This window comes from Ochotona princeps, chromosome 15, assembly GCF_030435755.1.
Source record: "Ochotona princeps isolate mOchPri1 chromosome 15, mOchPri1.hap1, whole genome shotgun sequence".
Taxonomy (NCBI): Eukaryota; Metazoa; Chordata; class Mammalia; order Lagomorpha; family Ochotonidae; genus Ochotona; species Ochotona princeps.
Genome location: NC_080846.1, coordinates 56,042,571 through 56,060,049, shown reverse-complemented (window position 1 = coordinate 56,060,049; position 17,479 = coordinate 56,042,571). Strand labels below are relative to the sequence as shown.

At 55.9% G+C, this 17,479-nt stretch overlaps 1 pseudogene; it reads right to left on the bottom strand.

The window, feature by feature from the left end:
- Positions 1 to 1,752: 1,752 nt before the first annotated feature.
- On the bottom strand, positions 1,753 to 17,116 carry LOC131477930 (long-chain-fatty-acid--CoA ligase ACSBG2-like; annotated as a pseudogene).
- Between the last annotated feature and the right edge of the window lie 363 nt (positions 17,117 to 17,479).

The window sequence follows — 17,479 nt, the reverse complement described above, 5'->3', positions numbered from 1 at the left end:
TCCTCACATGGGCCATCTTGCACTGCCTTCCATGGCACATCAGCAGGGAGCTGGACAGGAAGCTGAGCAGTTGGGACTCAAACTTTGCACCTCCTTGAGGCACTTGCAGGTGAAGGATTAGCCTGCAGAACCATCACTCTGGCCCTGTTAACTTCTCTCCCACTTGCCATCAACCCCCTGAAGTACCCATGCAGTCCGATGTATCCCATGTATTGCCAAAGTCCTCTCACCCGGATGTAAGCTGAGGCTCTGTCCTCCTGACACTCTCTGAAAAGGATCGGATACTAAACTCTGGGCTTGGGGCCTTGGTCTCACTCCTCACTGGCCCCTGTATGGGATATGGCCTCCTGCACCCAAAGTAGTGTGTGTCAAGAAAAAATTTATGTTGCAAACACAGGCAGAATCTCACCCCAGGCCAATCTGTCACATTTCCACCTCGTGTAAAATATAATAATAAAAAGAACACCAAAAGCAAAATGAAAAATGAAATGTCCCATGGTCTTCAACCATGAAATGAATGAACACGGCTTTTGATGTCAAAATATCTGAGAATGCTTCAGGAGACAGGCGGGCCCAGGTTGGCTGACTCCCCAAGTCAACTGGGGAGTCACCCTCAAGTGTGTGGGTTGGAGGCAGACATGGGTCCCCAGGCCCTGTGGGTGCGGGCTGGACGTGGCCGTGGGGTCCCGGGGCCCTAAGTGCCCCATGAACATGGACATGAGTCCCCAAGCACTCAGGCCTCCACGGACACGGCAGGCATTCAGTCTGTCCCCCAGGTCCCACGTGCCCCATGGACACAGAAGTGGATCCCCAGGCCCCAGGTGCCCAATGGATATGGACGTGGGTCCCCTAGACCCCAGGTGCCCCATGGACTCGGATATCGGTCCCACAGGCTCCACGTGCCCCAAGGACACGAATGTGGGTCCCCCTAGAACCCACGTGCCCCATGGACATGGAAGATGGTCCCCCCAATTCCCTCATGCCCTAAGGATTCGGACTTCGCTCCCACAGGCCCCACGTGCCCCAAGAACTTGGAGGTTGGTCCCTCAGACCCCACGTGCTCCATGGACGCGGCAAGCATTCAGTCAGTTCCCCAGGCTGATGCACCAGCCCAGTTCTCCTGCGCCCGCCCCCGAAAGCACACCACCCTTCCGGCCCCGCCCCCTCCGCGCGCCGATTGGCCGGGTCTTCCTGACGAATGGCTCTGGCAGCCAAGACGCGGATCCCTGCGGCCCCGCCTTTGCCAGACTCCGGTTGTGGCGGGCAGTTGGAACCTAGTAACCATTGCCAGTAATAACGCACCGCCCCCTGGCGGGGAGGAGCGGCAGATGCTACCATCAGAGACTGTAGCCTTGGAGACAATTACTTACCAACCAGGACCAACTCGCAGCAGCAGCCGTCGGAGCCGCTGCCGCAGCCACTGCCCTAACTCCAGGCCCGAGCTCCAGGTGACCATCGCTGCAGGACCCCGAGATGCCGAAAGAGCTGGGGGACTGTGGTGTACGGGGCGGGGAGGGTATGGAGGACCACGGGAGGTCCTCCACCCTCAGCGGCCCAAGGCTGCCACTCCTTGGTTCACTTTCCCCCAAGGGGGTGGGCCATGAGGTGTGCCCCCCTGCACCGCCCCCCCCCCCCCAGGACAGAGGCAGCTGCTCATTGGGCACCTCCCGGGGCGCTTACTCTCAGTATCTCCTCGGGCTGCATGAATTAGAGTGCGCTGGACACGGCGATGGCCACCCAGACGTGCAAGAGCTACACCCGGAAGCAGCTGAGCAGCAGGTAGCAGAGCAGCACCTCCTTGCCCTTGGGGGACGCCGGAAGCAGAGGCTCTGCGCGGTGGCCTCTGAGGTCCTGGTGATCTGTAAAGGCAGACTGTGTGAGGCTCAGGCTGGCGGGAACCTGCAGGAACCAGGGGCCACTCACGTTATTATGGCTCAGTATGGCCAGCTTGGAGCACCCCGCAGTCCCCTGGTCGGTGGACCAGCGTGCAGCACTGGTTAGGCTTCTGCGAGTCGATGACCTGGTCCAGCTGGGCATCCAACATGGCCTTGGCCAGCTCCAGGAACCTCTGCCACTGCGGGGAGGCCCCCCGGTGGTGAGGGAGGAGGGTGCACCACAGAGGCCTGGCAGGGGATCCCTGGTGGTCAGCGAGGAGGGTGCATCCCAAATGGCCATGCCTCCCCGGTGGTCAGGGAGGAGGGGTCATCCCAGAGGCCTAACCGGGGCTCCCTGGTGGTCAGGGAGTGGCGTGCACCCCAGAGGCCAGGCCAGGGCTCCCTGGTGGTGGTCATGGGGGGAATGCACCCCAGAGGTCCTGCCCGGGGCTCCCCCTTCCTTCCCAGTCCTCGGGGTGCCCATGCACCAAGTACAGGTCACACTGCTCTCTCCGGATCTCTTCCTGGTACTGGACAATGGCCTTGATGTGCTTCAGGGAGCCCCGGATCTGGGGGACATGGTGTGGGGGTGCATTGTTGGGTAGGTGTGGCCGGATAAGGAAAGACTCGGCCACACCTGCCCCAGAGGGCCACAACAGCTGGTGGGGCTGTCTGTGCCAACCAAGCTAGGAGCCAGCAGCTGCTCTGGGACTCCCAAGCATGTGCAGGGAGCCAAGCACTTGGGCCATCCCACCTGCATTCCATAGGGACGCTAGTTCAAGTCCTGGCTGCCCCACTTCCCATCTAGCTCCCTGCTTGTGGCCTGGGAATGCAGTGGAGGACGGCCCAAAGCCTTGGGACCCTGCACACGCATAAGGAGACCTGGAAGAAGCTCCTGGCTCCTGGCTTTGGATCAGCTCAACTCCAGCTGACACAGCCACTTGGGGAGTGAAGATCTTTCTGTCTCTCCTTTGCTCTGTGAATTTCCCTTTCCAATAAAAATAAATCTTAAAAAAAAAAAAAAAAAAACCAGCAGTGAACCCACACACTGTGATAGGAGGTTGGCTGTTTCCAAGACATGACCAGATGGCTGGACAGGTACACACGTGGGTCTGCTCACAGGGGGGAAGTGGTGGTCCTTCATGTGGGACCTCCATTCAGGGGCACCTGGACCCAGTGTCGCCCGAGTCATTTGTAAAATGGGCTCATCCACTTCTGCCTCAGAAAGGTTGCTTCTGGGAGCCCTGAGTCCTGGCTGTGTGGAACCCCGCCACCTTCCCCCTCTTCCAGCCCAGTGGGGGGTCATCGCCTCACCTGGGTTACCTTCTGCAGTTGTCTGTCACTGTCCACCACAAAAATGTCCATCTTGGACTTCTGGGCGATAAGCCGGCAGACTCTGGGTGAGTTGGTGGACAAGAGGCCCATAGATAAGCCCCTGGAAGTAGAAGCAGGGAGGGCCAGATGGGTTTCCTGACCTTGCCCCCCATCCAGGCCCACAAGGTACCCCATGGGACGGTAGGACAGAGGCTCAGCCCTGAGCCCTGGGCTGTGTGCTAGCATGTGGGATGAGTTGGGTGCTCCAGTGTTCTGGAAGGGAGGGCTTGGTGTGGGGACCCTCCAAGCAGGGAAGGCTTCCTGGAGGAGGGGATGTGTGAGCTGGGCTCACCACCCCACCAGCTGTCTGCTGGGCAGGCCTGGGGCACGTGTCTGTGTGGGCTTGGTGGACAGCGTGGGCAGCCTTACCCTGACATGATGGCACCAATGCTAGCGATGACCCACTCTTGCAAGTTCAGTCCCATGATCCTCATGCTGTGGAAGCACTAGAGGCCCAGCTGTGGGATGGGTGGGGTGGAAGAAAGAGAGAGAGAGAATGAGGTTGCATCCACTGGGTCACTCCCTAGACAGCCATGGCAGCCCTGGCTTGACCAGGCCAAAGGCAGGAGCCAAGAATGCCGCCCAGCTTCTTCCCACACTGGTGACAGGGCAACCCTGACCCCTGGACAGTGAACCATTGTGTGTCTGCCTCTCAAACACAGAGGAAAACCACCTGTTAGTTGGATACCTGGCCTGACAGTGAATGCATGTAGCTGTAATGTGAGGGTGGCCCCTGTTGAATTCCTGTAGCAAGCCTGCTGGCTGCTGGCACTGTTATAGCCTGCGTGCTTGTATATGAGCTGCTAGAATATGTTAAACCTCCTGGGACATGCCCAAGTTCTATACATCTCCATTTGTAAGCGTGGAGTCCTGGCTCAAGGACATAGGCACCTGGCCTTATTCCAGCTGGGAGTGATACACAGGTGCAGGAGGTGGGAACATAGGAATGGGATGGAGCATTGCCTCACGGGTGTATCCGGTGGATGCAGGGGTGCAGGCCACCCCACACCACCACCACTCTGCTGGCCATACCTTGAGGAATGCCTTGGCTGCATGTCGGCTCTCCTTGTACTCAGTGTAGGTGAGCAGGTGCCAACCGTTCCTGTGCTTGTAACCTAACGCGACATAGTGGGAGTACTTGACGGCCATGCCCATGACCAGGTCGTGCACGGTGAGGGGGCCTCACTGTCACACAGGTTTCTGTCCTGTCACAGCCTGACCTTGCCGTCATGCTGTGTGTGGCCCAGTAGTCGAGGCCTGCAGGCTGCCAAGCAGGGAGACCAGGGGAGAGAGAGATTGCCTGGTGTGCAGGAAAGGGGTGGGCAGGTGCAGACACGGGATGGGGGTGGGGGACAAGACCCTGGAGAGGCAGGGGCACAGAGACTGTGGTGGGACCCTGCTGGGGACAGGCAACATGAGCTGAGACGGAGAAAGGTGGGGCAGGACCCTGGATGCTGGGATGACCAGCCTACCTCTGCCCTCCACCTCCTCACTGTGGGCACTATCGTGGCTGCTGGGCCTGGCCATCTGGTCTACTGGGGCTGATTAGACATTGTCACGAGCCAAGTGAGAGTATGTTGAGAGTGTCCTGTGGAGGCACAGCCTGGTGCCACCGGCCCCAGCAGGCCTCTCAGAGCGGCTGCAGTGACAGGCCGGCCCAGCACAGAGGGTAGAGAGGGAAGCCACCTGACGAACTCTGTCCTGAGGCTGCTGAGGTCCAACACGTTGGCCAGAGGAGGAGATGCAGCAAGGTGGGTGGCAGCCAGGACACGGTTCCCGTGCCTGCTGTGCCCGTCTGTCACCAGTGTGCAGCCCCAGGCCCCCACCTCCTCCCCTCGACAGTGTACTTTCACCCTCTCCATGGATCTCCCCTGCCTGGAACCCTGGGGTACAGCAGTCCAGAAAATGGGCACACTCAGAACTTAACCCTGTCCATGGACTGGTCCTTATCACCTCATGGCAGTTTCCGGGGTGCTGACTTGGTCCTCTGATTGGCCTGATAATAGTGGGTGAGGGGGACACCCCAGAAAGCGATTCACTGCCCCTCCCCACCAGTTCAGTGATCTCCAAGGTGATAGTGCCCAGGGAGGAGGTGGGCTCCAAGCCTTGGGTTCAAGTGTGAACAGTGCCATGGTGCATCCTGACCTGGAGTGAGGGTGCCTTTCAGGGGGCACGGTGGGTTGGGTCCAGGTTGTGGAGTTGGGATGGGTTGTGGGGGGTATGTTATAGATTCATTTTCTCCCTCCCTCACACACACACACACACACACACACACACACACACACACACACACACACAGGTGTGGTGTGTGCTGGGGATCAATGAACTCCTAAGTTTGTGTAGAATTCCACTTTCACTCATGGCTGGATGCTGTTGGGTTTCAAAAGTAAAAATCAGTGGCTCAGTGGCTACATCCTCTGCCTGTGGACTGGGAGAGCAGTCAAGGATGGCCCAAAGCCTTGGGACCCTGCACCCATGTCAGAGACCCGGAAGAGGCTCCTAGCCCCTGGCTTTGGATCAGCTCAGCTCTGGCTGTTGTGGTCATAGGGGCACCCGTTCGAGTCCCAGGCTCTTCCCATCCAGTGAGTAGAAGTCATCTGTCTCTCTCACCCTCTGCAACTATGCCTTTCAAATAAGCAGATGAAGCTTTGGAAAGAGCTCAGTGCACTGGAAACTGTTCAGAGGAGGATGGGAAGCACGGTGGAGTTGTGCTGCACATGAGGCGGGAATCCATGGGGTAATGGGAGATATTGCAGGGAGGTTATTCTTCCCCCAGGACCAACCATTAAAAGACAAGTTCAGTGAAACACATGGAAACCTTTATAAAGTTGGCATGTTGAGATCTTTGTAAAGATGCATATAGATGAGGAGTCAGCACCATGGCTGAACTTGCTAACCCTCCACCTCCAAGCACGGACATCCCATAGGTGCAACAGTTCGAGTCCTGGCTGCTCCACTTCCCATCCAACTCCCTGCCTGTGGTCTGAGAAAGCAGTTGAGGACGGTCCAAAGCCTTGGGTCCCTGCGCCCACATGGGAGACCCAGAAGAAGCTCGTGGCTCCTGGTTTCAGATCGGCTCAGCTCTGGCTATTGCAGCCACTTGGGGAGTGAAGCAGCGGACGTAAGATCTTTTTCTCTCTCTATCTCTCCATAAATCTGTCTTTCCAATAAAAGCAAATATGTCTTAAAAATGTAAATAAAAATTCCAAGCCAGAACTGATGTATGTTCAGGCCATTCCCCATCACACTGCACGCGAAGCAGGAAATGACTGCCTTGGACTGTCAATCTAGATCCATGACAGCAAAGAGCTTTATTGCCAGAACTTATCAGGGGGGCTTCCAAGTGGCTCCCAGGCAAGTGTGTGGGTCTGGGGGCCTGGCTCTTCAAACTCGAGGCAGCGAAGGTCTCTTGATGTTCTCTGGAGGATCAGAGAAGAAAAAAAAATAATCATGATAAATCCAGCTGGAAACCCCAATGCTAGGTCTGTGTTTTGGCCCAGCCAGTTCATCTTGGTCCTTCCCCTCTCTGCCCAGGGCTTCTCCAGGCACATGGCTGGGAGGTGCATGGACAGACCTGTGAGAAGCCTTGGGCTGCAGCAGGCAGGGTTCAGTGAGGCACCTCCTCACCACCATCGGGGAAAATGACCACCAAGAGAGCATGACCTCGCAGACCCAAGGTGCAGCACCTGCTCCAAGGAGCAAGCTGCACGCAGCTGACCTGGGGGAGAAGAGAGAACAAGATGTGACGTGTGTGCCCGTCACTAGGCATGAGACAGCCCCAGGGTCTTACTGAGAGAACGGATTCCCTGGGCATCACCCCTCACCCCCTCGCCTCTCCAGGGACAGCTCTGTGCTGAGTGATGCTATTCAAGGAAAATGCAATAGCACTTCCACATTCCACCCACACAACTGAAACTGTCTCAGTAGCTACACTGAAAGAAAACAAATGAGCAGGGAAAATGAATGTTTACAGGAAGTGTTCTGTGACCCCATGTATTATCACCTCAACCTATAAATCCCATGTGTGTTGGATGTCTTGAGTTAGAGGGGCCTCACCCAGGCTGGATGGGGCCATAGTGGAGCGTCCACCTTCCACTGCAAAGTAAAATCAGAAGTGCTGCAAAGATGGGAGGGGGCGGTGGATGTGGAAGGGGGAAGCTGAATGGAGCCCATCCTGAGACACTTGACAAAAGGTGGGGGAGGAGGAAACAGAGTGAGAGAGATGAGGCCTCCTGCCACAATTCCCCTGCTGTGAGTCATGGCGCCCAAAGTGCGGCCCCATATGCAGATGGAGACATTCCAGAGGTTGGGAGGAAATCATTAGGGCAGGGAGACTGGCATTCCCATGGCTGCACCTTGTGGCAACCAGAGAATGCAGGCAGCACGGGCATGCGCCATGGCACCGTGAAGAAGGCCACTGTCTTTGACACCAGAATCCCATAGGGGCATCCCAGAGTCCACACGTACTCTCTGGTTTTGCTCCCCGGTGGGCTTGCCATGCGAGGGGCACTCTCAGGCCCAGTCAGTCATGGCACAGCCACACCTAGCGAACAATGCCTAGCACCCACATCTCACTGTCCATCAGCCCGCAGCCAAGAATAGCTGCTTGCACAGTCATTGATATAGGCTCTCGATTTGCTCCCTGAATTTGAGGTTTATGAAATGCATCTTAATTTTTGTCGTCAGACCTGACGAGACGAGAAAAGCGGCTAAGCCAACTTCTGTCGGGGCCTCGCCAGAGCCAGAGCCATGCTCTTTGGACTTTCCAGCCACCAACACCTGTGAACTGAAACCTTTGTTCTTTACAACACAACCCCCCCTCTGGTATTTCCTTGCAATAATAACACAAGAACTGACACAGCAGGAGCCATAGCGAGCCCTGGGTGGTATAGGTCCAGGGCTAAGGATGATCACGTGAGCCAACATGGGGAGGGAAGGGCCACTGTTGGCAGGCAGGTTGCAGGATGAGACCTGGACGGTGAGGAGGCGCCGCCCAGGCACAGGATTGGGAGAGGAGGGTGTTGGAAGCAGAAGAAGAGCAGGTGCCAAGGACCTGTGATTGGACCGTGCCAGGAGAGCTGCAGGCAGCATCAAGAGGTGGGACAGAGAGGAGAGGGAGTCCTGCTCAGAGCTGCAGGGAGGAGTTCAAATCTCACTCCCAGAGAAGGGACATGACATTGGGATGAGTCTGGTCAGGGAGCTCAGAGCCTATTAGCTGCAAGTGGCAGCATCTGTGCCATGCCCACAGTCCCTAGCTGGTCACACAGACCCCCTCAGAATAAAGGATCCATCTGTTTGGAGCCCATGGGAACCCGGACACAAGCCAAGGACAGACGCCCCACTCACCCAGCTCCCCAGTTACAATGGAGGAGTCCTTCTCCACAATCAGCCACTTGCGGTTCTTCTGTGCTTGGGAGTTGGCCTTCGTGTTGATATTGTCAATGCCCTGCTGGATGGCCATGTACACCAGGCGGTCCCGCATCCTCACAACCTCCCTCACAGTGCTTGCCTGGCTGGCCATGGCTCGACAGGAGTTGAGTGCCTGATGGCTCAGCTTTTCCAGCAGCTTCCCGCTTAGCCAGTCAGTCTCACACTGTCCCCACCATGCCCCTACCCGGGGTGGGGACACCTGTGTCACCACTTGGGGCCTGTCCATAGCTGGTGTCACCTGCCCACCCACCCTCATCCCGACCCTCTGCGGAGGCGGTACAGATGGCAGCCTACCTTCCATGTGAGCATCATGCTCAGGAAGTTGGCCATGTCTCCCACCAGCACGGTGTGGCTGATAATGGGAATCTTCTGCTTCGCCAGGGTCTCAATGGGTACCGGGGACACGTTCTCGCCGCCCGCCGTAATGAGGATTTCTGTAACACAGGCCGGTTGGTGATGTCACTTTCCTCACAGTGGGGTGTGCCTGCCTGCCCAGCTGCACCTGCTGTGGTGCCTTACAAATTAGCCAAGTGGGCTGCATCTGACAGCCCGGCTGCCTGTCCCTGTCCTGGGGGTTGCAGGGGAGGTGTGTATGTGTGTGTAGCTGACTCAGAGAACTGGCCCCATGCAACAGCGCCATCCGCTGTCCGTGACGTGCACCTTCTTCCCCTTCCACCAACCTGTCCTTTCCCAGTCCCAACCCTGGGGTCTTGCCCAGTGACCAAGCCATCCTGCTTCAAAGTTTATGGAAAGGGCCCTGGCATGGTGGCCTAGAGGCTAAAGTCCTCACCTTGTACACCCTGGGATCGCATATGCACCCCGGTTCTAATCTCGGCAGCCCTGCTTCCCATCCAGCACCCTGCTTGTGGCCTGGGAAAGCAGTCGAGGATGGCCCAAAGCCTTGGGCACCTGCACCTGTGTGGGAGACCCAGAAGAGGCTCCTGGCTTCAGATCAGCTCAGCTCCATTACAGCCACTTGGGGAGTGAACCAGCAGACGGAAGATCTTCCTCTCTGTCTCTCCTCCTCTCTGTATATCTGACTTTGCAATAAGATAAATAAATATGGGCCCGGTGCCATGACCTAGTGGCTAAAGTCCTTGCCTTGAATGTGCTGAGATCCCATACAGGCACTGGTTCTAATCCCAGCAGCACCACTTCCCATCCAGTTCCATGCCTATGGTTTGGGAAGGCAGTCGAGGACAGTCCAATGCATTGGGATCCTGCACCTGTGTGGGAGACCTAGAGAAATTTCCTGACTCCTGGATGCAGATCGGCGCAGCACCGGCCGTTGCAGTCACTTGGGGAGTGAATCATCAGACAGAATATCTTCCTCTCTCCCTCTCTCTCCTCCTCTTTGCAATAAAATAATCTTTTTTTTTAAGTTTATTGAAAACTGGAATTCAAATACTTTGTTCCTTCTGCTCTTTTTCTGTGTCTCAATTGCTCTGCCTTTCAAATAAGTGAATCTGCTTTAAAAATTTTTTTGATGCTCTCCATTTTTAAAAGATTTATTTTTATGGGAAAGTCAGATATACAGAGAGGAGGAAAGAGGAAGAGCTTCTGTCCACTGATTCACTCGCCCAAGTGGCCACAATGGCTGGAGCTGAGCCAGTTTGATGCTGGAAGCCGGGAGCTTCTTCTGGGTCTCTCACACAGGTGCAGGGTCCCAAGGCTTTGGGCCATCCTTGACTGCCTTCACAGGCCACAAGCAGGGAGCTGGATAGGAAGCAGGGCAACTGGGACTTGAACTAGCACCCATATGGGATCCCGGTGCGTGTAAGGCGAAGACTCTAACCAGGCTACCGTGCCAGGCCCTGCATTTCATAAACTTCTCTGAGGTGGACAAGTAGCTTAGTGAAGCCCACGCCAAGAACCTGCGTTCGAGTCCTGGCTGGGGCACCTGACTCCAACTCCTTGAGCATGTGCACCCTGGGAGGCAGCAGTTGCGGGCTGAGTGCTAGGGTCCCTGGAGCCCACGGGGGAGGCCTGCAGGAAGTGCCCGGCCTCTGGCCTTGGCCTTTGGTTGGTTATTGCAGGTGTTTGTGGATGGGGTCTGTGATCAGGCACTCTGTGTGTCATTCTGTCTCTCACATAAATAAATACACAGGGCCTGGCGGAGGTGGCCTAGCGGCTAAAGTCTTCGCCTGAGAGCCCCGGGATCCCATATGGGTGCCGGTTCTAGTCCCGGCAGCTCCACTTCCCATCCAGCTCCCTACTTGTGGCCTGGGAAAGCAGTTGAGGACAGCCCAATGCATTGGGACACTGCACCCTAATGGGAGACCCGGAAGAAGTTCCAGGTTCCCGGCTTCAGATTGGCGCGCATCGGCCCGTTGCGGATCACTTGGGGAATGAATCATCGGACGGAAGATCTTCCTCTCTGTCTTTCCTCCTTTGTGTATATCTGGCTGTAATAAAGTGAATAAATCTTTTAAATAAATAAAAAATGAATGAATAAATAAATATATACACAGTCTGGCCTCTTCGTTCCATTTTCCTAACAGGGACTGAGAGTTCAGGGTCTCATGTCTCCCAGGCCCCATCCTGCCAAGCTTGGAGCCTGCTGTCACATGTCGGGAGTGGCAGAGCCTGGCTGCAAGCTATTGGGGTTGGGGATCCTGAGGGTTGGAGTCTAGGCAGGAGCAGGGGCAGAGCCTCAGCAGGTGCAGCCCAGGGGCGAGGCCTCGGCAGGTGCAGGTAGGTGTGGTTCAGGGGGCGGAGCTCAGCAGATGCAAGCCCAGTGGGCTGGTCTTGGCCTGTGCAGCCAGGTGGGGCAAAAGAGGGCGGAGCCTCAGCAGGTGCAGGCTCAGGGGCAGGGCCTCGGCAGGGGCAGGCAGGTTCAACCCAGTCCTCTAGTACCTTTGATGTGCCCCGTGATGTACAGGAAACTCTGGCTGTCCACATGGCCCAGGTCCCTGGAGTACAACCAGCCATCCTCATCGATGACCTCTGTGGTGGCGTTCTGCACGTCCCAGTAGCCCATGAAGACGTGGAGGTCCCACAGGCCGACCTCGCTGATGCCATTGGCGTTCTGCTGGGACACCATGGTCTTACAGTCGCTCAGGACCTTCCTGCAGCTGCTAGAGTTGGGGGCGGGCAAGGGAACCACCACTTAGACACACCGGCCAGGGGCACCTGCCCCTGCAGCCCAGAGGGCAGGAGTGGGACCCGGCGCTGGGTCTCACTCCCAGTTCCTTCCTCCATGGGGTTGCACTCCCAGCGCTCTCTGGACCTGAAAGCTCAGGTTGTCTGGGCAGCTTCTTACACCTTGTGTGTGTGTGGTGGTGGGGGGGCAGTACATCCCAGCCATAAGTACAGTCTTCAAAATAGTCATGGAAAATATGTTATGGAAAAAAATGCATGGTTTCCAAATTCTTTTTTGTACCAAAATTGTGTGTGTGTGCGTGTGTGAGTGTATGTGTGTGTGTGTGTTGATTTGAAAGGCAGAGAAGGGCCAGGGCACAGTAGCCTAGTGGTTAAAGTCCTCCTCTTGCATGCACTGGAATCCCATAGGGGGACCAGTTTGTGTCCCAACTGATCTACTTCCCATCCAGCTTCCTGTCTGTGGCCTGGGAAAGCAGTCAAGAGCTGCCCAAAGCTTTGGTATCCTGCGCCCGCGTGGGAGACCCGGAAGCAGCTCTTGGCTCTTGGCTTCGAATTGGCTCAGCTGCAGCCATTGTGGCCACTTGGGGAGTGAACCAGCAGATGGGAAATTTTTCTCTCTGTTTCTCCTCCTTTCTGTATATCTGATGTTGCAAAAAAATTTTTTTTTAATTTTTCCTTTTTAAAGCAGTGAGAACAGGGATTTTTCCATTTGGTGGTTCACTCCCCCAAAGCCTGCAGTAGCCAGAAGAGCATCACACTGAAGCCAGGAGTCCAAAGCGACACATCCTGGTTCCCCAAGAGGGCTGCAGGCTCCCCATGGCCGCCACGAGTCCTGGTGCCAATCCTTCTACTTGGCAGGGTGTGCACAGCAGGGTGCTGGAGTCAGAAGCCTGGCTGGGGCTTGAACCCCAGCCCTACATCTCATTCCCTAACTATGCTTGCAAACACCTACCCCTCTCCCCCAAGTTTGCCTACAGTTCCACACTTCCAGGAAGCCTTGGAGAGACCCTGATGGGTGTTTGGTCTGGGCATTGTTGTTGCCAGAAAAGGCTTGTGGTGATTTTGCCTTGGCTGAACATTTATTTGAATGGTTTGAATGTGTCTTTTCCCCCTCCTTTCCCCTCCCTCCACCCCAATAAAACACTCCCCAAGCCTGATGGGAGCTAGGAAGCTGCAGGTTGGAATAGCTAACATGAAGTCATCCCACAGTCAGGCTGGCCTGTAATCCAGGACAAACCCATGTCCTTGCAGGAAGTTCATGCGTGGAGGTGACATGTGAAGTTAGGGCTGGAGATCAGAGATGTTTCCCCCTGCAACCCGGGGACCCCAGGGACCACCAGCCCCACGTACAGCTGCTTGTGCCCTGATGCATCACGTCTGTCCTCCAGAACCGTGAGTCAGGCATTTGGTGGCTCTTGGTATTGGATGACTTGTGCAGGACCCAGTGTGGATGGGGGAGCTTTTCACTGCCACTAGGGGGTTCCATGTCCATGGTTTGAGTCTCAGCTGCTCTGCTGACCCGTCTCCCTGCTGGTATCCACCCTGGAGGGCAGCAGGTGCTGGCTCCAGGAATTGCCTGCTACCCCCATGGGGATCCCAGATGGAGCTCCTGGTCCCTGGCTCTGGTCTTGTGGGTGTTTGGGAGGTGAGCCAGCAAATATGAAGTTCTCTCTCTCTCTCTCTGCCTTTCATATAAAGACATAGATCTTGAAAACATACTGGAGGTAGAAGTTGGCATCCGTGCCTTTTGTGCCCTACCAGGAAGTGTCTTATCTCCAGGGAAGGCATGCCTTTTGCTTTCCAAGGAATGTGAGTGGGTCTTTGGGTTCCACACAAAACATCCCAAATGGGGGATGACAGAGTGGACAGGGGTTAAAGTCAAGGGCAGCAGGTGATTTTGCCTAATTGTGGGATTCAACTGGCAGTCAGCATCTCTAGCCAGATCCTGGATGACTGGAGAAGCCCGAGTCTGGGAAAGCAGCCAGGCCAGGAGTCGGCCGCCGGGAGAGGTTGGGGAGAGTCAGGCTAGGTTCTGGTTCTTTTTCCTGGGAGAAGGCCAGGGAGGACCCAGGCAGGGGTCTGAGGTGGGCATCCCAGAGATGGGGTGTTTAGGTTCTTATGTGGGTGGGAGAGGATCATGCAAGAGGCAGTGGGGTGGAGGACAGGGCAGGGCAGGGCATTGTAGCTGGCCCTCGGCCATTGGAGTCTGAGAGGCTGGGCTTCCACAGGCGGGGGGTGTGGGCACATGGAAGCTAATGGAAGCCTTGCCAAGACTGGGGGACCTGCTCCCACCTGCCTGGGAGCCTGGCACCTGAGAAGGTGGTAGTTTTGCTGGGCGGACACTGTGTGGGATTCCGAGCTCTCACTCAGGCTATACATCTCACCAATGGGAATATCCAAACTGAGGAAGAACTCAGAAATCTCTGAGTACAGTGACGCGGCCCCGCTGAGAGGTAACGGCAGCTCCTGACCTTGCTGAACACCAGGGCCTTGGCCATGCGTTAGCTCACAGTGGTATCATGTTTCCTGGGGATGAGATGGGGCCTGTGAGAGGTCCGCTGCAGCCATGGTGAGAGACCAGGCTTGGTTACCTGGGCAGGCTGGGCTTCCTCCCCTCAGACCACAACCCCCTCCCCCACGTAGCCTACCCCATCATTTCCTCATGTTGACCCTGAGTCCGGCGTTCTTGGCCCACGAGAACACCTTCTGCTTCAGGCTCCAGGACTTTCTCACACTCTGCATTGTCGTCTCCTGCATCTTCTACCAGATGAGGGAAACCCCAAGAAAGGCCGTGAGCTTCAACTCCAACAGTGTGCCGATCAGCAAGACCTTGGCTGCCAGGGTGAGGGTGGACTTCGTTCCCCGGGGTGGGCCAATCCGATGCTTGCATTTGCTCTAGAGATCAGGTGAAGGGTGTTCACCCATGAGGTGTTCCAGGGACACATGCCACATGAGTGTCTTTCATCAACATCCCTTGGGGGACAAAAGCAATTCAGCCAGCCCTGGGAGGCCCCCTGGACAAGGCAATACTACACAACTGTCTAAAGGGATCTGATTCCTCCTCAGTCAGAACTGGCCTGCGGGTCCCAGGCCACCCCTGCCAAAACCCAGATCATACCAATCAACAAGCCGCTGTTGACTCACACAGAGAAGTGAGGACCCAGGCTGGCTTAGGAGGTGTTGCAAGGGGACAGAAATCAAAAGGCTTAGGTGCTTGAAGTTTTAAGTTTTCTGTTGGTGAGGTAAGCAACTTCATTCACCCCATACCAAATGCACTGCCGCTGAGACGGCTCCAGGAGAAGAACTGTCTAAAGCCAGCGTGGCCACATCTGTGTGGTGCCAGAACACACACAGACCCAGGGGTCAGCAGGGCAGGGTCCCAGACCCCAGCATGAAGCCAAACCTTCCAATAAGAGTGCCCAGCTGCCAGTGGCAGGAAGCATACCTCCACTGCAAAAAGAAAACAAAATGACAAAAGCAGGTTGGCTCAGAGCCTGGCCTCCCAACAAGCACAGGAAGTAACTCACAGGTGCATCACAAACCCGAATGGAAGAGCTAATGCTAAACACCAATGGCCACAGACAGAAAACAATCACTCTGACCTGGAGGAGGCGAGGGTTTCTAAGAGGCGATGTCAAAATCGAGAAAGGATGAAGACGTTCCTGGGGGGATGGCGCTGTGGCCTGACAGGTGAAGCTGAACCCAGCAACACGGGCTTCCCACACAGGTGTTAGGCCATGGCCTGGCTGCTGTGCCTCCTCTAACTCAGCTCCCTGAGAATGCACCTGGGAAAAGCAGCGGAGCATGGCCCAGGCACTGGGACCACTGCACCCACATAGAAGACCAGAGGAAGCTCCTGACTCCCAGCTTTGGTCGGACACAGTCCTGTACATCGTGGCCATTTGGGGAGTGGATAGAAGATCCATCTCTCTATAACTCTGACTTTTAAATAAATAGCAATCAGTGCCTGGTGTGGTAGCCTAGTGGCTAAAGAGTTCATCTTGAATGTGCCAGGATCCCATATGGGCACTGGTTCTAATCCCAGCAGCCTTGCTTCCCATCCAGCTCCTTGTCTGTGGCCTAGGAAAGCAGTGGAGGATGGCCCAAAGCCTTGGGATTCCGCACTCACGTGGAAGTCCTGGAAGACGTTCCTGGCTCCTGGCTTTGGATTGGCTCAGTTCCAGCCATTGCGATCACTTGGGGAGTGAACTATTGGATGGAGAATCTTCCTCTCTGTGTCTCCTCCTCTCTGTATATCTGAGTTTCCAATAAAAATAAATCTTGGAAAAAATGTATCAATAGATTGAACTTAAACGTGAAGTACTGTGCTCTTTCAACAGCTGTGAGAAAAGCAGAAGGCAAGCACCGAGCCAGGAAAAGGATGTGTGGCCACAGCATGCAGAGAGCCCTGGAGACCCAACGAGAAGATGGGACCAACAGCCAGAGAGGAACCTGGGCAGGTCTCAACAGAAGCATGGTCAAGGTACCCACCATGCCCCTCCCGGTGCCACCTCCCACTGTGACTTAAAGACAGCAGGTGCAGGGGAGTGTGTGGAGAGGCTGGATTGTCTCCCTCCCACTTACGGTGGGGGATGGCAAATGGTACTGTTCAGCTGAAGAGAGCCTGGAAGTCTCTTCAAATGTGGACCATGCCTCTGTCTCCCCCTCCCTGACCTCTTTAGTAGGCAATGTAGAACCGATTGGGGTTGATGGGCAATATGAGACGACTTCTCAGGCCCTATCTGTGATGGTGTGATTGAACGTGTCTGTGTGTGTGTGTGTGTGTTTGTGTGTGTGTGAATGTGTACAAGGGGAACCTGCACTGAGAACCCACAGTGTGTCCACATGCAATTGATGGGCATCAGGACACATGGGAGCCAAGAACTCAGTCAGCCAGTACTTAGAGCAGGGTCAGGAACCTTCTAGAAGGAAGTACAGAGGCCCTGAGGTTTAACCTGTGGGAGTGATCGACAAAGGACCTTGATGGACACAGTCATTCCCCTGGACAACTAGGGTGGCCCAGGGACGTGGGAGGGTCTGTGTGAGAGGGAGGCAGGGGTCAGAGTGGTGGAAGAGAGAAAGAGGGCGTGCTGACTGGAAGGTACAACTCTGCTGGCTTGGGGAAGGAGGGAGGGAGGAACGGAGGGAGGGAAAGAGGGAGGGAACCTGTGGAAGGCGGGAAGATGGAGGGGGACTCCGGTGACCCCTTGGTGGGAGCCCAGCGAGGCCCATGTTGGACCATCACTGCAACGTGTCCTCCTCCTTCAGGCAGGTGCTGGGATTTCAGGAACCGCTGAGATGAAGACCAAACATGCAGGGAATACCTGTGATGTCATGACGACAGTAGCCCTTGGGATACTCACAGCCCTCCAAGTGCCCAGAAGAGGAGAACAAGGGACCAGCCAGCAAAGCCACTTGTTTGAGGACCCACCACATAGTCTCAGCCCTGGAATTCAAACCACGACTCAGCCTGCGTTTCCCCTTGCATCCACAGGCTCTCTGTTCGTTCAGCCATGCGAGCTGGCGTCCCATGGTGACCTCCAACTTGCCCTTTCTGCCTGAGCAGTGACCAGTTAGGTCTGCCTTGAGTCTTTTCCCTGTTGCTGCTGCCTTTTCAATGCCAAGCCAGAGGTTCTCCCAACATCTTGCTGCCAGGCCCCGGGTGGTGGGGGTAGGGGTGATGACAACTCACTTTCACT